This window comes from Bactrocera dorsalis, chromosome 6 (assembly GCF_023373825.1).
Source record: "Bactrocera dorsalis isolate Fly_Bdor chromosome 6, ASM2337382v1, whole genome shotgun sequence".
In the NCBI taxonomy this organism is placed as follows: domain Eukaryota; kingdom Metazoa; phylum Arthropoda; class Insecta; order Diptera; family Tephritidae; genus Bactrocera; species Bactrocera dorsalis.
In genome coordinates this window covers 1,771,413-1,797,748 of record NC_064308.1, presented here as the reverse complement: position 1 = coordinate 1,797,748, position 26,336 = coordinate 1,771,413, and the positions used below count along the sequence as shown (strand labels likewise).

General features: G+C 38.4%; 1 protein-coding gene across 15 annotated transcripts in view; it reads right to left on the bottom strand.

Annotated features, from left to right (window-relative positions):
• The window catches only part of LOC125779099 (glutamate receptor ionotropic, kainate 2), a 2,985,835-nt gene that overhangs the window by 2,634,657 nt on the left and 324,842 nt on the right, over positions 1 to 26,336 (bottom strand). For 8 of the 15 annotated variants that reach the window (XM_049459572.1, XM_049459576.1, XM_049459575.1 and 5 more), the window contains exon 1: positions 21,398 to 22,504. The exons of 2 other annotated variants lie outside the window; for them this stretch is intronic. The gene's annotated coding sequence lies outside the window, so the exon portion shown is untranslated. Of the gene's footprint in view, positions 1 to 21,321; positions 22,506 to 26,336 lie in introns of those variants that run through there. 5 more of the 15 variants (XM_049459583.1, XM_049459582.1, XM_049459574.1 and 2 more) reach the window with 3 other exon arrangements.

Below are 26,336 nucleotides of genomic sequence, written 5' to 3'. Positions count from 1 at the left end.
AAGGATTAAAAGTGGCAAATGTCAAGCGCCTACATGTCCTTCATTACTCAAAAATGTAGTAGAAACCCTATTCCCACAACAAAATCAAGAATGAGGAAATTATCATCGCGAAGAAGTTGCAGATGCACCAGAAATCACCGGGCAGGAAGTTGTTCAAGCTGCTGAGCGCTTTGAAAATAGCAAAGCACCAGTACTAGATGGTACTCCGAATAGGGCTCTTAAATTGCGATCAGCTATCATCAACAGCCAGGCCATTGAAGGAGACAGGTGGATGTATGGGAACAAAGAATATTGTGCGGTCGTCACATTTGATGTGAGAAACGCGTTTAACTCGGCCCATTGGCCCCATATAATGCGTGCGTTAGTGCTCAAAAAAACACCGAGCTATTTGCTGTACATCATACAAAGTTATTTGGCCGATAGGATCCAAAAACGAATAGGGCAATGGGTGGTGTGCCACAAGGATCTGTGCTAGGCCCACTCCTTTGGAATACACCCTATGATGAAATATTGCGCCTCCCTCTACCGAGAGAAGTGCAAATAATTGGATACGCAGATGATATTGCTGTAACAATAGTAGCTAAGGAGCTCCATCAAATACAAAGTATTTGTAGTGATACTGTACTGAAGATAAAGCAGTGGCAGGCAAAACTCGAACTTGCCGGTCACAAAACGGAAGCAGTGCTTATAACTAGCAGGAAAAAACTGGAAACTATTTCGCTGAACATAGACGGGCACAACATTACAACACAATCCGCTGTGAAATATCTTGGTGTGACGATTAATGCGAGGCTTAACTACAAAATGCATATTGAAAAAACATGTGAAAAAGCGGCGCGTGTAAACATGGCCTTATCAAGAATAATGGCAAACATAGGAGGGCCGAAACAGAGCAGGAGAGCTCTTCTGGACAAGGTCAGCCAGTCAATTGTAATGTATGCGGCGTCTGTATGGAGACCAGCATTAATACATAAGACATATGCTGAAGTGGCGCAATCGGTGTTCCGGTTGAGCGCCATTAGAATAGTCAGTGCATTTCGCACGGTTTTTAATGAAGCTGTCGGGGTTCTAGCAGGAATTATGCCTCCAGACATAATGGCTCTCGAACTTAAGCGAATATATGTTAAAAGTAAAAGCGCAGGCCGGAAACTAACAGTGGCAGAGTGTAGAGAAGAAAGACAAGCCAGCTTAAACGAATGGCAAACACGTTGGGACACATCAAGCAAGGGGAGATGGACATACCGCTTAATCGATAACATACAAGCATGGATAGAACGAAAACACGGGGAGGTAGATCATTATTTGACGCAGTTCTTAACAGGACATGGATGCTTCAGGGAGTACTTGCATAGGTACGGTCACGAGGATTGAATAGCTTGCTCTTTCTGTGGTAGCAATACCGAGAACGCAGAACACATATTTTTCCACTGTAAGAGATATATGTACAAAGGAGCGAATGATGTTGGAAAAGGAAGTATCTAATCGAATAACGCCAGACAATATAGTGACATATATGTTGTACATATAGCGCAGTTCGCGCACATTTTTACTGCTAATATGTAGATGCGTATGAAAATTTAAATAAAGAAATGTAATTTACATGCAATATTATTGTAATATATTACGGTTTTTTCATATGCATATATCGCATGTATACAAACATATTCATATAAGAAATTTTCTTATATTATTTAACATAAGAAATATTTAAAAATTTAATTTAATTAAAATGTTATCAGTTTTGCATGTATTCATAAAAATTCGCGAACTGATAATCATATCAATTAATATGATGGCATGTAAACGTTTAAAAATATAAGCAAAAGGCCAACATACGTCTGTAATAGCAGTGTATATTTCTGAGCATAATTTTCAATGAATTTTCAGCTCTGTTCACGCGCCTCTATTAAAAATTTCTCCTTCTTAGCTAGCTGTGGTCAAACACGCTCATCGCATTTTGTTAGCTTTTGACAGTTCACACGCTTGTCCGTTGTTGAACCTTCTCTATAATTTACGTTCCCTGGTGCAGGGTCTGCGAAGGAATTTCTTAAGCGTAATGCCAAATTGGGTGGTGGCAAACCAGATCGTGACGAAGGTGCTAGGAACTCTCCTGGTAAACGAATTGGGTCTCCATAAACGAGATCGGCAGGAGTTGCGCCAAGATCTTCCTTTCAAGCGGCGCGAATTCCAGGGAGAACGATGGGTAGCATCTCGACCCATGAGCTGTTTTCGTGGCACCGAATGGCATCCTTAAAATGACGGTGAAGACTTTCCACCATTCCATTCGACTGCGGAAGGAAAGTGGTGGTATTCATGTGTTTACTGCCGAGGAGACGAGCGAGAGCGTTAAAGAGTTGGCTCTTAAACTGTGTTCCTTAGTCCGTTGTGATTTGTAATGGTACACCGTAACGGCATATCCATCCTGCAAAAAGTGTGTATTCTTTGCTGAAGCTCGCCGTCCTCAGCTTATGCTTGAGCAAGATCAGTTGAAGATACTGCCATTTAAATTTCTTCGATTCGAGAAAGAGCATCTGCGACGATGTTGTCTTTTCCAGCTATATGTTGGATATCGGTTGTAAACTCTCTGCTGAAATCTAGGCGGTGGAATTGCCAGGGTGTCGCTCGATCGGGGTCCTGAGAAAAAGTTTGTAGCAAAGTTTTGTGATTCGTGAATATCGTGATGTGTCGTGCTTTGAAAATATAACGAAATTTTCGTAAAGCTGCGTAGATGGCATGACGGTCACGGTCGTACGGACAACTGCCGAGAGTGTTTTACGTGGGATCCTACCTGCGAAGGCTTAAATACACGGTGCTCAGAAGCACAACGGATCAATACAATGCGTCGATCAGCGCCCTGAAAATTGGGTAACGATTTTCAGAACCAATCGGCAGTGTGGCATGGACACACTAACCACCTTGGTAGGGTTTGAGGCCCATCTAAAACCTCTTCCGTACTATGTGCACGGCGCCAGGTTGCAATGCAACTCTACATTTGAACTGACGAAGTCAGTTCTTCCCGCGATTTGGGTTTTAACCACAGCCACCACGAATCTCCACAAAGGGCCGAACCCAATAAGCAGATTGGAGTTTTACCTCCAAGGGCTTACTGCTCCCCGTGGTACCGGGTTAAAGTCTCTGGTAAGACCTTGTAACCGAAATTACTACCAGTTGAGTTTCCACACAACTCTGGACTGCCGGCCAGGATCTTAGTCGCCTCTTACGACAGGCATGCCTTACCGCGGGTATATTCGGTTCCCCCCCTGCACCAAGGGGGTCCCCCCTACCCACAGGGGGAGGTCGTACGGACAGTGTTTTCTAAGAGCAGGTTGAAGCTTTTGGCTGAAGAAGGCTAATGGTGCCCAGTGTTGTCCTCGCAGTTGTTGGAGGACGGCGCCGATAGCATATTCTGATTCATCAGTAAATATTGTCCGAGGGAGTGGGCTAATATTGTTTCTTTACGTAGCTCTTCTTTACATTGAACGAATGCTGCATCTCCTTATGGTGTTCAGGGGACCAGGTGAGAACCTTTTATCGAAGTCCCTTTAATGTACTCGCGCAGGGGTGCCTGTAACTTAGCAGCGGTTTGGAAAGTTAACTATCGTGTCTACTTTACCAGAAAGAGGTAAGATTCCTTTGGCTGAAACGCGGTGTCCCAAAAAATCCACTTTGGACTGACCAAAACGGCACCTCCGACACCATACTTAGTGTGTCGTTCGAAAAGTAAGCGAAGATGAGAGCCCGTCTAGTCCCGTGCTACCACCACAGTAAATCGATGGAATGTTTGTGCCGCATTCCGAAGTCCGAACGTCATGAACAAAACTTTGAAAAGGCCAAACGGTGTTATAATTGCAGTGTTGTCAACAGCTTCTTTGGAAACAGGTATTTGATTAAAAGCGCTTACTAGATCAATTGTTGAAAATACTATTTTGCCGGTCAGATTGGCAGTAAAATCTTCGAGAACACGAACAGGATATCGGTCTGGCAATGTACGGGCGTTAAGTCCTCGATAATCAGGCGGCTTTTAATCCAGTTATCGAGTCGGTAAGGCAGCTATTCTTGAGGTCGGGTAAGATGCCGAAACGAGCTAAAAAAACTGTGCCAATAATAGGTTTCGTTATGTCCGCCACCACGAAAAGCCATGTAAAATTTCGTCTGAGGCCAAGGTTTAGTGTTAGAGTTATGCAACCGTAAGTATTAATCGAAGATTCATATCCGCTTGCAAATATAGATTGGGTTGACATCGGAAGTCTGCTGAGCCACTTAGTTCGAAGAATGTTGTCCGGAACGGTGTTGTCGAGGCTTCTGAGATGACGTAGAAATTCCGACGGTTTTCTATTAACCAAGGCCTCTCGATCGAGAAGTTGTTGTAGTCGTGCTTATCGAGAGATCGTGAGGCGTTCAATCAATATCCCTTTCAGACGAGTGTAATGCGTTTCTTTGGGAACGTTCAAAAGAAGGTCTTCCACTTCTGCGGCTGCCTTAGCGTGGATGTGTGAGGAAGCGTAGTGGTATTGCGTAGTTTCATCGAAAATTCCGGCGAGATGAAATTGTTCCTCGAGTTGGGCGAACCACAAGGCTGGTGTTCGGAATTGAAGAGCGGACATCGTATTGAAACACGTTGGAGTGGCGTTATACTGTCTGCCACTTGCACGTTTGCGCTATCTGGCATAGCGATTTAGCGAAAAAGTAATCCGTTGCGAAGATTTATGTGCTGCACACAAGGCTGTACTGATCAGCACTACGGGAAAACTTCAGTTGTCCTCCAATCGGTCGTATACGTGGGCAGCCACGTGCGTAGGTGAGCACAAAAACCAATACACAAAGTGCACTGTAGTCGAAAAGTGTGGGCGTAGTTTTTATTAATAAATGAGGTGAACTGTTGCCGAAATAGTTATTAAATTAAAAAATAACTATCGATCATGTCGTGGTCACCAGTTGTGGTGGTTATTGTACGATGCGCACACGGTGGCTGTCAGCAGGAGAAGATAGTTGATCGTATGATGTGTAGACCTATATAGTAATAACAGCGGGTTTCCTCAAGCCTAACGGTCGTTTTGTGTCGTTTTGTGTCGTACTCGTTTCTTGTAAGACAGGCGCAGCTGACTTGCTGACATGATGTAGCCATGTTGTGTTAAATGTTGAAATATAATATTATAATATATTGTGGCTCGTCCCACAAAAATATATATACCAAATTTTTACAGAGAAAGAAATAAGATAGGCATTTCAACAAAAAGCAACTCAGCGTAAAGGATGTAACTAGAGGAGAATATTTTAAACATCATGTGTCCAAGGAGACGGGAATAGTAAAATCGCAGTCAGATATGAACTCTAACACTTTTTAAGCCACATTTCAATTCAATTTCAAAATTCTTAATTTCATTTCATATTTACAAACACTAAATTGAAATCCAATTGTCTGTGAACACTATGTGTAGAAACAAACAAATTATGTTATTGAAAATGGCAAAACGCTTAAAACATTAAGAAAAGACTGAAATTATTTGTTTTTTTGGTGATAGTGAATCAAAATTTTTATTTAGCTGTTTGCATTAAAAGACCTGGAACTCGAAAAAGACAAGACAGTTAGTGCCACAATACCATAAGTAGTTTTAAACATACAGATTGTCAATTCAAAAATTTTTTTGGCACTCTAAGAAATATATATTGATTGTATATTGAATATTAATACTCATGTCTAAATAGTCTGAAAGAAAGGCAGAATCTATGAGGGCTGCCCTCGCCCAGAAATCATTCTAGGGGACTTTAACGCCAGGGTTGGCAAAGAAGATATCTTTGGCACAACGGTCAGAAGATTCAGCTCTCATGATAAACATCCTTAAATGGGTAGAGGCTGATCGATTTCGCCTGGGCCCGAAATATGGTTATCTAGTACTAGGTTCCAGCACAAGAAAATTCATCAAGCTATCTGGCTGTCTCCGGATCAAAAAACCACAAACAAAATCGATCACGTTGTGATGGAAAAAAGACACGTTTCCAGTGTTTTAGATATGTATACCCTCCGAAGTGCTAGCACAAACTTGGACCAGTACCTTGTAACAGTGAGGATACGCAAGTCAACAAACACAGGGAATGTTCGACATGGAGGCAGCCGAACGATTTTCTACTCGACTTGCACTCCTGCTCTCCAAGAACACTCGTTAACAACTCGATGTACGACGACATTTCAAGCTCCTTAAGTACAGCTGCAAACAGAACTATTGGTTTTCGGAAAATACAAAAGAACGGCACTACGAAGAGTGCAGCGTCGCAGCGGAGATAAAACAGACTGCCTACCTTGCGACGTTACAATCGACCTCAACACGTGCGGGATGAGTTAGGTGTCAAGAGCTGAAGAGAGAAGCAAAACATATTCGCAGACAAAAAATAGAGATGCCGAAATGCGTGAGTATGAAGAGCTCGACAAGCTGGCCGACAGGCGTAATGACCGAAAATTCTACGAAAAGATGCGGTGACTAGCAGAAGGCTTCAAGACCGAAGCATACTTTTGTAGAACACTTCTCCAGCTTGTTGAATGGCAGTGATTCCCCAAACGATCGTGATGGAGCAGACGTTCCATTGCCTGACCGTGAAGAAGTCCGAATAGCAATTACCTGTCTGCAGAACAACAAAGCGGCGGGGGCCGATGGATTGCCGGCCGAGCTATTTAATGGCTTTTGGACTGGAAAATCAACAACCGACCAGATATTCACTATGCGCCAAATCTTGAAAAGCACCCTTAATAAGAGGTAGGAGGAGAGGTTAGGTACCAAAGACGCACTATTATGAGTAAAATACGCTTTCTCATTTTCATTGAGATAACTCAAATATTGGCCGATATATCCAGCATAAAGTAGCCCGGTTGTTCGAAAATCTTTATATCTAATATATGGTGGCTAAGATAAATAGTGACCCGATTTAACCTATTTTTGACATACACACATACCATTATCACGAAACGATTATACCTGAATTTTAATTATATATCTCTCACATTCCGATACATTCAATCGAAATTCAACTATAGGCGTGGGGTACAAGTATTCGGCACCTAAGGCACGAACTGTTTTTGTAGGGCCTTAATCATTTTTAGCTACAATTTAGGATACGATGTACGATTTTGTCGAAATCGGTTGGTCCGGTACAGAGATATGTGATTTCACCAAAAAGTAAGCGCTGCCACGCCCGTTGTCCAATTTTCACACCGGCTCTCATAAAGCTCTTTCATACCATCTAGGAGGTGAAATTTAATGTGTCTGGCGTATTTAGTTTATGAACGCGCTTTTAATAGTGTTTTGTTGTACCGTTATATGGGGAGTGAGTGGCGTTATCTTCCGATTTCATCCATTTATACACTATCAGTTGGATTTTCACAATATCATTGCTGAGCAAATTTGGTTGTTGTAGTTGTAGTAATTTAGGAGATATGTATATTAAACTTATTAGATGGCAGGGCCACGCCCACTTTTTTAAAAACTGTTTCCCACAGGTGCTTCTTGATACTGTGATCCTCTGTACCAAATTACAGTTTTATGCCTTAATACTAGAATAGTCTTTAGTTATGTCTCGCTATAGGTTTTCAATTAATGCCGGTTTGTGGGCGTGGCAGTGACCTGATTAAGCCCTTCTACGAACATGTAATTTTTTTGGTATTAAGGAACCCGCATACTAAGTTTTATCAAGATATCTTAATTTTACTCAAGTTACAGCTTGCATGGACGGATGGACGGACAGACAGACAGTCTCCCGGACTCCAACTTTTCTTGTCATCCTGATCAGTTATATATATATATAACCTTATATCTATCTCGCTAAGTTTAAGGAGATACGTACAACCGTTCGGTGAACAAAAGTATAATACTCTGTAGCAACAAGTTGCAAGTGTATAAAAATCAATTTTCTTTGAAAACCACCTAGAGAGAGTTTTTCAACGTAACTACGAAAAAAAAACTATTTTAAGTTGGCAACTTTACGCGACACCAAAAACGAGTCGCTCTTGTTATTTAAAGTCCATCATCATGATAGATAAAACCGCGAAAGACTTATATCGGTGTTCTGCTTGTGACGATTGTCTCATGTCTCTAATTGTCACAATCTTCATTTAGTGACTCTGTTAGTCAGGAGTCTCTTTTTGGTATTCTGGCAGATACAGTATACTACTATACAGTATACCACTTCACTGTATCTGCCAGAATACCAAAATGAGACTCCTGACTAACAGAATCACTAAATGACTATTGTGACAATTAGAGTCATGAGACAATCGTCTCAAGCAGAATACCGATATTAATGTGTCTCTTCCATAATATTTGAAACAGTGTAGCTAACAAAGAGATACATAGGCTGCTATATATATTTCTGGACTAGGCAACACTAAGTGTTGCCAGGTGCTATCTGACATTTCTATTGGAAAGTTTGACATTTTTAATACGCTTTTATTAGCTTCACTTGTATGTATGTATGTATGTATGTTTGTAACTTTTTTAAGTGGTACTGAAACGTAGAATATCTGAGCGACACTGTAGGAAGGCGTATGTATGTATGTATGTATGTATGTTTGTAACTTTTTTAAGTGGTACTGAAACGTAGAATATTTGAGAGACACTGTAGGAAGGCGACAGTAAGTTTAAGCAGCTCACCAAAAATATGCAACATCTATATAAAACTAGTTTTGGCGACATTTGAGTAGCATATGTATATACTGAAATATACATATGTATATCCTTAATGAAAGTATACTTTATATAGATATATATACTTACATATCGTTAGCTAAAATGCAAACGGCCCTAACTAACAAAAAAATCAAAATGGGTTTTTTGATTGATTATAATATATTTATTCAAACTACATGTTCATACAAAATTACAGAGTCATACGATTAAAAATAGTTGTTTTATTAACGAAATACAAAAGGCCCTTACTACAAAGTGTTTGTTTTGATAAATGCAAAGAGCCCTAACTACACACAACAACAAACACCACACAATACAAACACGGCCTTGTCCCGTTACACCGTTTTGCTTTGTAGTAGACAGCACAGTAAACACAATTAAAGTTTTTAGTAAACAGTACACGTGTTTTTTCAGCGATCTCAGTGTTTAACTAAATAAAATTACATATCATTAATATGAATTCGGATAGTGAAAATATGTCGGAAAATAATTTAGCAAGTGGTGCAACCAGAAATGCGAGTAATACTACAAAAAATGTGAGAGTTAATAACCAGCAAAAACGTATGGCTGGACAGAAATATCAATGTTTATCTAAAGGAAATATTAGCTATAGAAAGCCCAGAGAAATGAAAGATGCGTGTAAGTCGAAGTTCTGTGAGAAAAGTTCCATTCGATTTTGCTCCCATTTTACAGAAGATACTCGTAAAGAAATTTTTGACTCGTTCTGGATAATGTCGTGGGATGAAAAAAAATTATATGTAACAAACCTCATTGAATGTTCCAAAACACAACGTGTAACTGTTGAAAATTCCAAACGCTCCAACACTAAATATTATTTTCTAAAGCACAATACAAATCGAATGCAAGTTTGTCGGCAAATGTTTCTATCAACTTTGGGCTTATCAGAAAAAATGGTACGTTGTTGGACCCAATCCAGTGGCTTACATTGCACCCAAAAGAGTCTAAAAACGCAAAATTCTGATCAAAATAAAGAAAGATTACACTATAAGAAAAGATGTAGCTACTTACAAAACTGGTTAGAAGATTTACCAAAGTTGGAGTCGCACTATCATCGCAAATATACAACAAAAATGTATTTTGAAGCAGATTTCAAAACATACAGACAGATTTATGAACTTTATTCTCAATCATGCGAAGAACATAAAAACAATGATATTGCTCGAGTATCATTTCCAATTTTTATGAATGTTTTTAAATCAAGCAATTACTCGTTATTTAAACCACGAAATGACCAGTGTGACTTATGTTTATCTTTTAAATCAAACAACTTGTCACAGGATATATTTGACATTCACCGAAATGAAATTGAAAGGATGCGAAATGAAAAGCAAAATGATGTCGAAAATGCCAAATTAGGTGCATTTCTACTATTTTGCATAGATATGGAGGCAGTTAAACTTATACCCCAGTCCAACGCCAGCTCCTCTTATTATAAAATGAAACTACAAGTTCACAACTTCACTATACACAATGTTATAAGTCAGTTTGAAACATCCTCACATTCACCACATAGTTATCTACTCTGATGGTTGTTCTTACCAAAACAGAAATGTTGTCCTTTCTAATGCGTTGCTCTCTTTATGTGTGGAAAAAGACATTACCATAGAACACAAATACTTAGTAGTAGGTCACACGCAAATGGAATGCGATTCCACTCATTCTCTTATTGAGAGACGAATCAAAAATAAACAAATACATTTGCCATTTCAACTAGTAGAATCAATAAGAGCAGCCCGGAAAAATTCTATGCCTCTACAAGTTCACCACTTAAACTACAAATATTATTTATTTTAAAACTGATATAAATGACGATTATGCCCAGCTATCTCAAAGAACTTCAAAACAATTCACAGTTGTCGAACCTTCCCAATTGCATCTGAGCAGACTGGCAATTTCTAATAAGAAATGGCAGCATCTGCAGGAGCTGAAAAAAGTACTACCAGCAGACTGTCATTATTTTTATGACAATATACCCTATGAAAATTAATTATTATACGAGAGTTGTTAATACACAAGCTGATAAAGTATAATTTACCGTTACCTCTGAACTGTACTACATATTTATTTAATCTTCTTGAATTAATTTTATTTTCATATACTTATTAATTTAACATTCAATAAAATTTGGTAACCATGCTTAGATAAATTTTTCTTTATTTTGTTTTCAATATAATTTTTAGCATCTACCCATTGTTATTACAGCGATATATTACTTCATTGAAAATGTATTGACAAGTTACTGACAAATAACTAAAAAAATTGAATTGTAGTTAGGGCTTTTTGTTTCAGAAAATCAGACGTCAAAAGGACGTAAGTAACATAACTTTTAAAATATTTAAAAAAAAACATTATTTTCTTTCAAATATAAATTTGTAGTTGTTTTACAAGTTACATTGAAAAAAATTGCTCTAAACACATTAATATATATAGTTTTATACAGTTTTTTGTTTCTCCTGTAAAGTAATGAAAATGTTAGATAGGGCCGTTTGCATTTTAGCTAACGATGTGTACATATATAAGTATAACCGCGCACCAGAAGAAATAATATCAAATTAATAATGCAAAACATGTGACTTTTAGGTAATAAAAAAATTAATACTTAAAATAAAATTTTTGTAGTAAAAAAAAATTCAGATACTAGTTTTCAAAATGCCTCCGAGAAGCAACTGTAGTAGAAAACTTCTTTTTTTAACTTTGGCTGTCACGTCGATGTGAGCTTTTTAAAAATTGTCACCGAATCTAATGGCGGAGAATACGATTTAAGTTATATTCGTTTATATTTCACAATATTGGCAAATCTCATAAAAGAAAAACTATAAAATTAAAAATAAATATAGTTTAAAAAAACTAAAAAACACGCTTTTAAAGCATATCAAACTAAAAAGTGAAAAATAATTCTTTGTATAAACTAACAATAATAATGAAGGAAAAATTCCTGCATTATTGTGAGAAAAGCGTGGGGTGCTTTGTGACATATTTTTCATATATCGAGCATTCCACGCTATTTTCACAATAATGCAGGAATTTTTCCTTCATTATTATTGTTAGTTTATACAAAGAATTATTTTTCACTTTTTAGTTTGATATGCTTTAAAAGCGTGTTTTTTAGTTTTTTTAAACTATATTTATTTAGCATAACATCACTCAGAACGTTTTGTCATTTAATCGTGAATTGTTTTATTTACAGGGAATTAAAAAATTCATCTCGGCCAAAAAATGGAATTAACTCGTGAACATTTTCGTTTTTCACAACTTTCGACGTGGATTATCACAAGAGTGCATCGATGAACTAAAATCTTTGTATGGCTATGAAGCGCCATCCTATAGCACTGTGAAAAACTGTTACAACGAATTCAATCGTGGCCGACGCTCGCTTAAAGACGATTTCCGTGAAGGTCGTCCAAAAACAGCCGTTGTGCCAGAAAACATCGACGCCGTACGTGAATTGATAATGCAAGACCGTCATGTAACATACCTTCAGATAGAGGCATGCCTATGCATTTCTCCCACCAGCATACATTCGATATTGCATGAACACCTGGCCGTAAAAAAGGTTTGTTCTCGTTGGAACCCGGCCAATTTGACAATCGCTCAAAAAAAGGCTCGCGTGGATTGGTGTAAAGAAATGCTGAAAAAATACGATTGCGGTGCTTCAAAAGACGTTTATAAGATCGTCACAAGTGACGAATCATGGATCTATGCGTATGGGCCCGTAACAAAACAGCAATCGACCGTGTGGGTCTTCCAAGAAGAGCCAAATCCAACGAAAAAAATTATTAGGCCAGAAATATTTATAGCAGCCCTCGTATTCCAACAGTTATTATGTATTGATATCAAATTTTGTGGATGACACAGTCCTAGTATGCCGTAATAAATGTCCCAACAGGGCGTCAAGGGTACTAGAGGATCACTTAGCTTTGGCCAATATGTCATCCTATCAAATTGATGAATATGTACATATGATGTAACGACCTTTTTAACAAATATCTTATCACTTAAAATAAATAAAATGGCAAATATGTTACATTCCCTGGATAATACTGCCTCACAAACAGTATATACTCGTATGTATATATTCTACATTTTACATACATATATGTACATATGCACTTCTTGTTGGGTCAAACCATGTCAAATGGTCCATGAATTGTAACGGGTGATTTTTTTGAGGTTAGGATTTTCATGCATTAGTATTTGACAGATCACGTGGGATTTCAGACATGGTGTCAAAGAGAAAGATGCTCAGTATGCTTTGACATTTCATCATGAATAGACTTACTAACGAGCAACGCTTGCAAATCATTGAATTTTATTACCAAAATCAGTGTTCGGTTCGAAATGTGTTTTATCGACAAATTTTGTTCAGCGATGAGGCTCATTTCTGGTTGAATGGCTACGTAAATAAGCAAAATTGCCGCATTTGGGGTGAAGAGCAACCAGAAGCCGTTCAAGAACTGCCCATGCATCCCGAAAAATGCACTGTTTGGTGTGGTTTGTACGCTGGTGGAATCATTGGACCGTATTTTTTCAAAGATGCTGTTGGACGCAACGTTACGGTGAATGGCGATCGCTATCGTTCGATGCTAACAAACTTTTTGTTGCCAAAAATGGAAGAACTGAACTTGGTTGACATGTGGTTTCAACAAGATGGCGCTACATGCCACACAGCTCGCGATTCTATGGCCATTTTGAGGGAAAACTTCGGACAACAATTCATCTCAAGAAATGGACCCGTAAGTTGGCCACCAAGATCATGCGATTTAACGCCTTTAGACTATTTTTTGTGGGGCTACGTCAAGTCTAAAGTCTACAGAAATAAGCCAGCAACTATTCCAGCTTTGGAAGACAACATTTCCGAAGAAATTCGGGCTATTCCGGCCGAAATGCTCGAAAAAGTTGCCCAAAATTGGACTTTCCGAATGGACCACCTAAGACGCAGCCGCGGTCAACATTTAAATGAAATTATCTTCAAAAAGTAAATGTCATGAACCAATCTAACGTTTCAAATAAAGAACCGATGAGATTTTGCAAATTTTATGCGTTTTTTTTTTTAAAAAAGTTATCAAGCTCTTAAAAAATCACCCTATAGCTTACTTTTTATTGTTTTGTGTAAAACGCCAAAACATTTTATAAGTATATCAAACAAAAATATTTTTCAAATCATAAGCATGTGTTCAGTATTCATTTAAGAATCATGAATATTTTCTTTTACTTCAAAAACAGTATCATGCGGAGACTCGTTGCATACAGGACATACATTGGGTATGTCAGGATCTATTCCGGATAAGTAGGAGTTTAACCTGCTACAATATCCAGAACGAGTTGCGCTAGGGTCACTTTCGTTTCTCGCGGCAACTGGAGCTCTTCGTCTGCGATAGGTGGATAGGTTTGACTCCAAGAACGCCATTCACGGGAAGGGAATCGGTGAAGGTGTTGATGACTCCACTATGAATGGCGGTCATTACCTGTCGGAAGTTAGTTGCGTCCGAAGTCCAGTCGGCGTATTGTTCGATGTCGTCGACGTAGTTAAGGAAAGACCTCTTGATGTTCCTAGAAGGCGGTTTCGCTCCAAGCAGGTCGCTGCAGGGGTGATTTCTGCGAAAACATCCCATCAGGAACTGCTTGGAGAGGGGTTCAATATACTCTTTGACTGAGAGCATAAGCGTCTCACTATGTTGATGTTCGATGGGAAACATCAAGAGGCATCCTATCATGGTCCGGAGTGCAGTGTTCTGGCATGTCTGTAGCTTCTTCAACTGCGTTCTACTGCATCCAAGTGACCATATTGGTGCGACGTAGTTGATGACGGTCCGATCGATTGCCTTGTATGTTGCCAACAACGTTTTTCTATCTTTTCCCGATGTGCTGCCGGCTAGCGACTTGAAGTTTTTGTTGCGGTTCTGTACCTTGGCGATAATAGCGGTCGTATGAGGAGAGAAGGAGCATAGACTATCGAATGTTACACCTAAAATCTTAGGGTGATTGACAGTCGGAATTTTGACGCCATCGACTGCAGTATTAAGTTCAAGTCTAAACTCCTTGGTCTACTTCGTAAATATGGTCGCTGTGGATTTGGTGGGGGAAAGCGTGAGGTTTCGTGCAGTGAGGAAACGAGAAAGGTCGGAGAGGTAGTCGTTTACCTTCGAACACATGCCATCGATTCCATTGCCCGACGTCAATATCGTGCAGTCATTTGCGTACGAGGTTATGGAAACCCCCTCTGGTGGTTGCGGGAGTTTCGAGATGTAGAAGTTAAACAGTAGCGGGGAGAGGACACCACCCTGCGGAACCCCCTGTTTAATTCTTTTCAGTTGAGATGTTCCACCTCAAAATAGTACGGATGACTGACGACCATTCAGATAGTTCATAGTTCACCTCTTTAGCCCTAAAAGCTTTTGACAAGTCCAACGCTACTAGGATCGTTCTCTCACAGGGTGGTTTCTGGTTGAGACCACGAACTATCTGAGCGTTTATGACGCTAAGTGCTGTGGTGGTGCTGTGCACTTTTTGGAATCCATGCTAGTGACTGGCTAGGCTTAGGTGGTGAATGAAAGTTGGGAGCAGCAAGGCCTCAAGTGTCTTCACTACTGGGGAGAGGAGAGTTATCGGACGGTAAGTTCCCCTTTGTTGGCGGGTTTCCCAGGTTTCAGTAGAGGGACCACTCTTCCGATTTTCTACACATCGGGTATTTGAAGAGTGGTCAGTGACAGGTTGAGACCTTGGTGAGATAACTTACTCCCGTCGAGCCTAGATGCTTTAGCATTAGCATGTTGATTCCATCAGGGCCAATGGATTTAGATGATTTTGTTTTATTGATGACACTCTGAACCTCCTCATCGGTGAAAGTAAGCGCTGCGCAGTTGTTTGGCATTTTGCCGTCAGCCGTCGGTTAACACATCTCTTGGCTTTGTCTTCGGGTCCGAAGAGGCATGATCATTGAATTGAACTTCAACTCGGTCGTCATGTCTCTTCGGATTAGACAAAGCTTTGACAGTAACCCAAAGCTTACTCACACCGGTGGAGAGATTGTAGGACTTCAGGTGCTCTATCCATTTCGTCCACTTATGATGGTTTACCATACGACGAATCTCCTAATTGAGATCCCTTATTCGGGGACCCCGGGATCGGCATGGCGTAAGGTGTCGCGCTCGTTAGCAAAAATGGCTGCTTCGGCTGGGAAATTGGGGCGGAGTTCCGCTATTCTTCCAGCCGGGATGAAGCGAGCGATCACCTTGCGGAATTGACGTTCGCCAACGCATACGACCGTAGGAATAGGTAGAGCGTTAAAGGTGCTCTCAGTAAATTCTGTGAAGCCGCTCCAATTAGCTCTGTTACAGTTAATGAAGGTACGATTGAGCACAGAAACGAAATCAGGAGGCTTCTCGATCGAGATAATTATGGACAGATGGTCTGATGTGAGAGTTAGCATAGATCGCCAGGTTGAGATATTTAGCAGACCACCCCCAGCAATGGTAATATCAGGCGAGCTATTACAGGTGTCCATAACTCTGGTTGGGGCTTCGTCATTCATTGTGCAGAATGTCGATTCGTCAATCTGTTCCGCCAGATCCATCCCCCTTCGATCATTTGACAGGCTGGAATGCCAAAGATCGTGGTTGGCGTTAAGGTCGCCTAGTGTCAAACGGTTTTCACCACGAAGTAGCCCACCTATATTCGGTTAATATCCAGTAGGGCAACATGTAACTGGGGGATGTATATATTAAATATTTCGAGCTCGATATTGCCTGACCGGATGGCTATACCCTAACATTCTAGAGTAGTATCCCTGCGGACGATGTCTTCATCGATTAAACGATACTGCACGGTGTTGTGCAATATGAAATCTACCATTATCTCGCTCGCGATCTTTACGTAACACATTGAAACCGGCACAACTCAGAAGATCTGAATGGCTGTTTAGCTTGGTTTCTAGAACTGCAGCTTTCGATACACGTTCCTGATTCATGAGTGCAACTATCTTCTCGATCTTGCTCTGGAGTCCGTTGCAGTTAAATTGAACAATTCGAGTTTGTCGCGGGTGTCCGTGGGTGATCTTGGGGGTGAGGGATTGACGTGTAGGTGGTAATTGTTGCAGCTGGTGTGTTGGTTGGCGACGCCACTGTTGTGAGTTGACTCCTGCAGCTTGGGGCAATGTAGGATTCACTCCACTCACGTGTGGTGCGCAGGCTAGAACACGCTGGGAAGTGACACAAGCCAGTGCAAGAATATCATTTAACTGATGTAACATTCCGACGTATGACGGTCTGACAAACGGAACAGACTGTGCGAGGAACCAAGAGTTGCTGATTGGCTCCCGCACGAGGATTGGAGCGGGATGAAGATTGGAGGGGGGAACAAGTCAGAATGGGAGCTATGTTGCCTGATTGAGCTCTTTACCGTGGAGGTGCTCTGTTGGATACTCGGGTTGAGATGCGGCGCGGCGCACAAACTATGTGAAGATTACATAGCCGTAGAGGCTTGCGTCGCAGTATTGCGCAGGCAACGTGGGGCCATGTAACACATGGTCCACTCCCTGTGAGTCTTAAGACCTGAACAGATCTTAAGATGTCTTCATCCATTGCATGTATTACACCTGACCGAGGTGGAGTTTGGATGGAGCCTTTTTGCGCATACGCAGCAGAAAAATTCCTCCGGGCCCGGGTTGGACTCAATGCCAGCACGAGTCAGGAGGATACAGAGCAACCTTGCAGCAAGAAGTTGCTCCATTGACGACAAACACAAATTAGTACTCACCGACCCAAACGGGGTTAGATCGCCGAAAAAACAGCCCTTGGTCGGATAAAATCCGAGTCAATTCCGGTGCGTAGAACCGGTTATCGTGGGAATTACAATGAATCAAAATTTCACTTCTTTCTTAGCTGTGGTTAAAACTTTTTGCGGGCACATAATGAAATATTGTTTAATTTTTATACTCCTGCAACCCGTAGTGTTGGAAAGGTGAGATTTTAAGCCACATTTAACCAAAAAAAATTAAATTTTTTGGATGTTGAAATAAAATTAAGGGTGGTCAAAAATAGGTGAAGATAATAAAGAAATTGGCTATGTTTTGAAATTGTTATATAAAAAAGTGAAGAATCCCACGCAAGCCACCAATGAAATTTGTGTAGATTACGGAGGCGATGCTGTATCAGTTCGTGTAGCACAACAATGGTTCGCTCGCTTCCGTTTTGGAAATTTCGATTTACACTGACGAAAGTCTTACACTGATAGAATGATGCCTCTAGCGGAAAAATGGAAGAAAGTGGTCGAAAAAAATAGTACATATTTGTTTATTTATTTATTAGTACAAATATAAAAAAATAAGTTGTAGTTTGATTAGAAATACGACTTTTTCAACTACCCAATATATATAAATGATCAGCATCACGAGAAAAATTTAAATCCGGTTGACTGTCCGTCCGTCCATGAAAGCTGTAACTTGAGTAAAAACTGAGATATCGCGTTGAAACTTGATATGTGGGTTCCTACGTCCAAAAAAATATCGAGTTCGTAGATGGGCGTGATCGAACTACTGCCACGCCCACAAATAGTCATTAACCGAAAACATATTTAGATTCGTTGCTCCGATAAAGAAAAAATATTTTAAGTTTGATTAGAAATACGACTTCTTCAACTACCCAATATATATAAATGATCAGCATCACGAGAAAAATTTAAATCCGGTTGACTGTCCGTCCGTCCATGAAAGCTGTAACTTGAGAAAAACTGAGATATCGCGTTGAAACTTGATATGTGTGTTCCTACGTACAAAAGAATATCGAGTTCGTAGATGGGCGTGATCGAACTACTGCCACGCCCAGAAATAGTCATTAACCGAAAACAAATTGAGATTCGTTGCTCCGATAAAGAAAAAATATTTTAAGTTTGGTTAGAAATACGATTTTTTCAACTACGCAATATACATAAATGATCAGCATCACGAGAAAAATTTAAATCCGGTTGACTGTGCGTCCGTCCATGAAAGCTGTAACTTGAGCAAAAACTGAGATATCTCGTTGAAACTTGATATGTGGGTTCCTACGTCCAAAAAAATATCGAGTTCGTAGATGGGCGTGATCGAACTACTGCCACGCCCACAAATAGTCATTAACCGAAAACATATTGAGATTCGTTGCTCCGACCTCTAACAAGTTTAATGTACATATCTCCTAAACCACTAAAGCTACAATAACCAAATTTGCTGATTGCAGATCTTATAAAAACTTCGACGGAGTTAACATTGTAGTTTTACTACTTAGGAAATACAAGTGTACGAGTATATGTATCATTACTGTATTAATAGAGGAACACTACAGTAACTCTCGTCTTTTGTTTTTGTACTTTAGTATTGTTTAGACGTATGTAAGTCTGTACATCGAATCAATAAAGAACGTTCGAGTGCTTTATGTCTCGAATTAAAAATAAATTTTTTTGTGATCCTTAATTGTATAAAAAATTAAATACAGTGTTAAAATGGATGAAACGGGAGGATAACTCGCTAACTCCCCATAGAACGGTACTTTTACAAACTACTTTAAGCGCAAAAAATCAATAACTAAATACGCCAGCGTAATTCAATTTCATCAAAATGATGGTATGTGAGAGCTTTATAGCAGTCGCTGTGAAAATTTAAAAATGGGCATGGCGCTGAGTAAATGTATGTATGTATATATAAAATTGCTTGGATTTCGATCCAAATAGAGAATTAATAAAAAATCATTGGTTTTGGTAGTTTTTTTATATTCAGCATAGTTCCTGCTGAATGGCAGTGATTCCCCAATCGATGACTATGGAGCAGACGTTCCATTGCCCGGCCATGAAGAAGTTCGAATGGCAATTACCCATCTGAAGAGCAACATCGGTGGGGGCCGACGGACTGCCGGCCGAACTATTCAAACACGACGGCAATGAACTGATAAGGAGCATGTTTCTGTTTCTTTGTAAAAAATGGTCGATCGAAAGCATGCCCACAATCTGCGCCAACTACCGTAGGATTAGCCTCCTCAATATCGTATATAAAGTTCTATCGAGCGTATTGTGTGAAAGATTAAAACCCAATGTCAACAAACTGATTGGACCTTATCACCTTATCAGTGTGGCTTCAGGCCTGGAAAATCAACAACCGACCAGATATTCACCATACGCAAAATCTTGGAAAAAAACCCGTGAAAAGAGAGTTGACCTACACCTTCTCTTCCCGATTTCAAAGCAACTTTTCGCAGCATGAAAAGGAGCTGCCTTTACGCCGCGATGTCCAAATTTGGAGGTGCCGAAGTAAATAGGTCTGGTAATGATCGAGGGCAAGACGAAATATATCCTGTCATCAAACAAACAGATGTCGCAATCGCGAGCCTAGTTGCATCACTGTTGACAGTCATAACTTCGAAGTAAAAGATGCAATAGAATTGAAGCATACATTTAATGTATAAACATGTTCCACAAATTTATAAACTCAAAAAACATAGGCGCAGCTCAAGTAACGCTATCATAACACTGGTAGTACAGAAAACTTTTGAGCTACTTAGATTCCTACAGCATGGTTTTTCGTACATGTCTATTAAAAGATGAGATCATGACCTTATACTAGTAGCTATGTTTAACAGCCAGTTAAATTAATCGATTTGTCACTGCCAAGTATATTACCATATAGTAAGGCAATACTTTAAAATCTTTTTAGATGAGGGAAGTGTGGGTTAGGCCACAAACGTTGTTCATACCAAATGAACACATTCCTGCATTGTCCTCCTAACTCGTCTAAATACGAATTAGAGGACAATGAAAAAAATACTCAACAGCGCAAACATAACAACGAAGAACCCGACAAACAGAAAGACAGTAAAACCAAGAGCGGACGGACATACAGGCGCCAAAACAGCAGCAACAGCAGAGTCAGCAGCAACAACAACAACCACAACAGCAGAACCACTGAAGTATCAACGCGGGAATAATAAACCACATCCGGTTTTTTTTTAAATTTATAGTATATTGTATTATATATTATATTATACTTATAAATAACCCTTTAAGTTATATAATAATTGTATTTATATCCTAAATAACCCAAATTTTATATACCCACACATACCCACACAATTGTATATACTAAAATACATGCTTATACATAAATTACACCTACTCAAATATACAATCTGAATTGTTATCCAAACCTAATAATTATTTGGCACACCGGCAAACACAACGTCGAGAACCCGACAACGTCGTTTTGCAAAAAAATTAAATTAATAAAGGTGTATTATGTATCCAATATTGGCAGAAACAAAGCCATTCTTTATAATAATTTTAATTTGCTTTTTTTAATGAGCCGTATTGGTGGATGTCAAACTGCTCCTATCGTCTCCCGTTGTTATACCCATCAAGAACACTTAATGATTTGCTGAGCTTATTTACAGCACAGAGGATCAGTGAAATTAGCTAAAATAATTCGTAGTTGAAACAATCATTAGTCTTTGCTAGTCAGAATTTTTATATATAATATTATGTATAAAATATATCGATATTTTCAAAATTTGTTCGCCTGTTTTAATACCATAAAATTGTTAATCGTAAAAACATGAATGACGTGTAAATAATTAAATTGAACACGTATGTAACGAAAATAAATTACCTCTCAAACATGTGAAATAGTTAATATACACAATTAGGTCGAGCACGTACGCATATGTAGAACATAAATAAGTTACCTGTCTTCATTTTCGGCTTTTTGGTTGCATGGCTTTTAATTTCCAAACATGCAGTTTTTTACGCAAAACAAATTATGACTTAAATTCTTTTAACACTCAATTTGCTTATTAATGATTTTGCAATTGTCGAAATACTGTCTTTGGTGTTTATTATTATCACATACATAAATTAAAATACGCTCAACGACTCTCTAACCTCTGAATGTCTAGGGCAATATAAGGGATGAAAAAGCGTTGCCATACTGCTTTGGTATTTGTTAGAGAATCACGTCCATTTCCTTTAGAAATTATTAAGGTTTAAACAAGCTGTCAGATAGTATAAATCATAATATTTATAAATATAAATCATATAAACGTGAAAAACAGCTATTTTATCAAAGCTTATTTTTCTTTTGAACGATACAAACCATAGCTAAATTATTAATAATAATTAAACAATACCATCTAAAAATAATAATGGAAAGGAATAGGCTTGTGTTTAAAAAATTAGAAAAATGAATTGTTCAGGTCTGAAACTGCGATTTTTATCAACAATCCCTTCCCTTGAGAAATAGTAGAAAATATGTGCATATTCCGTCCTTCAGTTTGTATTATCCCATATACAAATCGGACTATAGTATATAAGTAGGTGTACCTATACATAAGTGCCGTTTGATGACGAATGTGTTAAAGAAAACTATACGAAATCCAAAGCATACTTATTAATATTCAATGTAACGAATGTTCGCCGGACTTTAATAATGACAAGTAAGGAAGGACTAAGTTCGGTTGTAACCGAACCAATTACGAGAATCAAAGCCAAGAAATTTCTTCAGGTGCTGGAAAAATTCTATATTAACAAATGTTGTGAAAGAATTAAGCCATCATTATTCAACTTTGTCATCTTCTTGATTTTTATTGAAGACATTTAACCTAGACTTAATATTATTGCTATATTTTACTTGGTGTCAACTAAAATTATATTAAAATCATGCTGAAATGTTAAATTAAAATTTCACACATTTTGGCCAACCTGAACGGTTCAAATACACTTGGAAACACGGAAATCATTGTATGGGGTATATAGGGGACAGATAAAGAGAAGAGCTGATTGTATACTCGAAAACATATATGTAAATAATAATAAATAGTACTCATTAACCGACATATTCGGCACACAACTTGTTAGAATAAAAAAAATCATTATGAGTAGTATATGGGAGCTGAGGGTAGTATTGACTCGCTTTTATCTATCGGTACAATGTAACATTACTAATCCACAGATGGTTCAACGATTTCATAAAAGTCACATGCAATCACCGATCATATTGAATAAAGTCAAACGGATGAACGAAAATCCTGAGACTAGCTACATGGTTGCACAAAGATATATTATAGAGTCGCATATTTCAAAGGAATAATTCGCGCAAAGTTTCATCTCAATACTTCTTTTAAAATTTTGTTATATGGGAAGTAGGCTTGGTTGTACTGTTCTATAGAAATGTTACAGTAATGTCATGTACTGAATTTGAATAAAAACGTTCTCTCCAAATATGTGATTTCAGCTAAAAGAGGGCGTTTATTGATCAATTTTCACCACTGCGTCTTATAAAGTTGTCTTATACCATCTCACTGGTGAAATTAAATGTCTCTGGAGTATTTAGTTATTAATTTATCGCCCTTTTGGTAGATTTTAACAGCACTGTTATATAGGAGTAAGTGGGGTTATGATCCGATTTCATTCATTTCCACACTGTCGGTAGGGGCTCTTATAGGATTTATCGTGAGCAAATTTGGTTATTCAAAGATATGTACATAAAACCTATTGTAGGTCAGAGACACGCCTACTTTAAGAAAATTTAGTCCACAGGTGCCTTTGCCACGATCCTCTGTGCCAAATTACAGTTCTATATCTTAACTTAGTGCTTAGTTATGCTTTCCTTTAAGGGGTTAGGGGTAGTCAGAATTTTCAAAATTTTTAATTTTTTTTGCATTTGCGTTAAGTGTATTATCTTAAAAATTTTCTCTGGAAATTTCGCGTTGATCCGCTCGGGCACTTCAAAGCGCTAGTGTGAAACTTTAAACGCGTTTTTCTCAAAACTATGTTTTTTGAACCGGTGAGAACTGTAACTCGAAAACCGCTAAGTAGATTTTATTGAAATTTATACAGCTTTTATAATACATAAAAGCTCGAGCCAGATCGAAGGGTTTTTATTTTTTCGAAAATTTCGATTTTTTAAGACTAATTAACTGTTGATTTTTTCCCAAAAATTTAGATAAAAATTTCCTAAGGCCGCCATTTTGTTAATTTTTGAAAAAAAATAAAATCCTTCGATCAGGTCCAGAATTGTTTACTTATAAAACTAATTTTTTCTGTCCGATTGTTTTTAGATGAATCTCCAAGGACTTATGGTTGTCACCACAAATATCTTTTTTTGGAACGGGGTCAACACAAACAACCCTAACCCCTTAAGGGGTCGCCTCTGTCCGAATAATCACTAATATTGGCGATTTTTTTTTTCAATTTTGAAATTAACAATCGGTCCGGTCTTTTATAAATAAATACGTTTATGACTAATACAATATGAATTTTTTGTATTTATTTACTGGTTGTATAATAGTGAAATAAATTGTTGAAATGACACGTAAAAAAAAGATTCTGTACGATGTCCACGATTGCAGCCGCAATTTTGATCTTAAGCAAAAATTTCAAATCGGTTATTAATTTGAAGATTTTTTTTTTTATTTAAATAAATGGCAGAATTTGGTCCTTTTTTCGACAGGTTTTTGTAACAAAAAATAGGAAGAGTAAAAAACAAAAAAACTTCAATAGCGCGATGGCGAATGATGTTAAAAATGTTCTCTCAAAATTGGAACTAGATGTCTTTAAAGCTCTTTCTTTGAGAGTGAAAACCGTTTTAAAAAACGCCATTCTGAGAAAAACGGGTTTATTCTGTTCCCTTTCTATAAGAAACTCTGTAGCCACCGTAATAATTTCATTTCGATGAGAGAATGTTCATTACAGTGTTTACTATCCGATAATGCAACAAAACCAAATATAAACAATAACAAAAACTATATATCAAATTTCATTACGATATTTCCATTTGTCCTCAAGTTACAGCTTGCACGGACAGACGGATAAATGGACAGTCTTACGGGCTTGAACTCGTTTTGTCATGGGGATCATTTATTAAATAGTTGAAAAAGTCTTTTCGTATTTCTAATCAAACTTCAACTTATATTTTTTTATATGTATATAATATTAAATAATTAAGCAAATACCTACCATTTTGGTCGACCACTTTTTGGCATTTTCCGCTAGAGACATTATTTCATCATTGTAAGTCGAAATTTCCAGAATAGAAGCGAGCGAACCATTCTTGGGCTACACAAATTTCATTTATGGCTTGCGTGGGATTTTTCCCTTTTTAATACAAAAAATTCGAAATATAGCGAATTTATGTATTATTTTCACTCATTTTTGAACAGCTGTAACTTTTTTCCAACATCCCCGAATTTAATTCTGAATGAAGCCTAAATCTCACCTTTCCAACACCATATGGTATGACATAATGTGATTGGTAGCACTGGAGATATACGACTGCAACGACATCGACTGACAAAATACGAAAAGACTTTTTCAACTAACTGGATTAGTTTTAGGTGATACATACAACCGTTAGGTGAGCAAAACTATTATACCAACATTTATCACAGAACCGAAGGACTCTGGCGTTGAGGCCAAGAGATTCTCTGCGTTCACAATATCCATGTAAAGCTCAATATTTCCTTTGTGCTTCGGCCAGCTGGACAGCCTTGTGATATTAGGTTGGCAGGATTTTCCTTGGAAGGCACATAACTCCATTTTCCACTTGCAGCCAATTCCTGTATGTCAGATACCCAGTTTCCTACGAACATTGGCAGTGTTGTTTAAACCAATGTAGAGTCAATTACGAGTCAGTCCAAAAGGAAGTAGTTATGGGAACAAAGGTGAGTATATCCGTTACTAAGTAGCTTTGAGCGCACAGTTATCGAACTCAGCGCAAGTATTACCGCTTCTCTGTCGGAGTGAAAGCTCACCTCCTTGAAAGAGACTGCACTTCGTAGCAGTAGGTCTACCACCACCTTGGTAGCAGCTACTTCTGCCTGAAAAACACTTCAGTGATCCGGGCGCTTTAAGCTAAGATTGGTGGTTAGATCCCTACAGAAGACAACTTCTTCAAGTTTCGATCTATTCGTGAGAATGTTCACTGTTCCTTTTATTCTGCGATTTCTCTCCGTCCGCATTTCCCCCGCCGGTATGCGAGCAGAGAAAAAGCCGCCCGGAGTGGCCTCTGCGGCGCAGTGGTCTCAGTTTTCAGGAATGCAATAAAGGGAAGCAAGAATCTTGACGTCCTTGTATGGGCCCCTTCGTATACCAACCTTCCCTGAGACTTAGAGCACACTTTACAGCAATACACCTGATGTCAATGTTCATGGGTGACATGTTTAAAATGGCATTAAGTACTATCGTTGGTGTAGCCCATAGTATACTTAAGTTGCTGATGAGAGCTGGAGTCGAATCGTTACATCTGTGCACGGTCAATCGTATGCGGTGATTGGCATTATGACATACGATAGCAAACGGATCGTAATGTATTTTCAATTTACAATAGTTTTTAAATTCCACATTGCTTTGGATCCTATTTTTAGGTCAAATAGATGTGGAACTGTCAAAACTGTTACAAAATTTTCATTAAACTAATAAAAGCTAATTAAATATCAAAATGAATCCAACTTTATTTTTTTATTTGAGCTCTAGTGAAAGTGATGGGCATAAAAAAATGGAGCGGAGATAGCTAGGAGATCGTAGCAATAGGTATAAAAAAAATTTGGATTTTCAATAATAAAATTTTCTTTGTACATACATCTCGTTGATCAAAGCATTGGAATCTTAAAAAGACGGTGGAGTATTTTA